General features: G+C 35.6%; 1 protein-coding gene across 1 annotated transcript in view; it reads right to left on the bottom strand.

Annotated features, from left to right (window-relative positions):
• Positions 1-385, bottom strand: part of LOC107123279 (ficolin-2-like) — a 32,906-nt gene that overhangs the window by 25,423 nt on the left and 7,098 nt on the right. The gene's annotated exons all lie outside the window — the stretch shown is intronic.

The raw sequence follows: 385 nt of genomic DNA, 5'->3' as shown, positions 1-385 counted from the left end.
CGCGAAGCCGAATTGTTTATGTTGGCCTTTGGAGGGTAGCCATGTATTTGGCCTGTTTTAATAGTGGTATGGTGATAGCAACGTATTTTAATAATTTAATATTTTAATGTTAATATTTTATATCTGTTATTTGTTTTTATGTTGTTTTACCTTATTGGTTTTAATGTTGTAAGTCTCCATGAGAGCCTTCGGGTAGGTGGCGACTAAAATATCTAATAAATAAATAAATATTTCTTAGGTGACCCAGAACCAAAAGGAGTTGGTGGAGGATATATGACTGATGGGGGAAATGAGCCACTGAGTGATCTGCAGAAAAGAAATGAACATCAGGGGTGTCCATTAGAGTATATCCTGGCTGAAAATATACCCCAAAATCACTGTTTTG

This window comes from Gekko japonicus, unplaced genomic scaffold, assembly GCF_001447785.1.
Source record: "Gekko japonicus isolate JY-2015 unplaced genomic scaffold, Gekko_japonicus_V1.1 scaffold1195, whole genome shotgun sequence".
NCBI lineage: Eukaryota > Metazoa > Chordata > Lepidosauria > Squamata > Gekkonidae > Gekko > Gekko japonicus.
The sequence above is the reverse complement of the archived record's forward strand: the minus strand, read 5'-3'. Positions and strand labels throughout refer to the sequence as shown.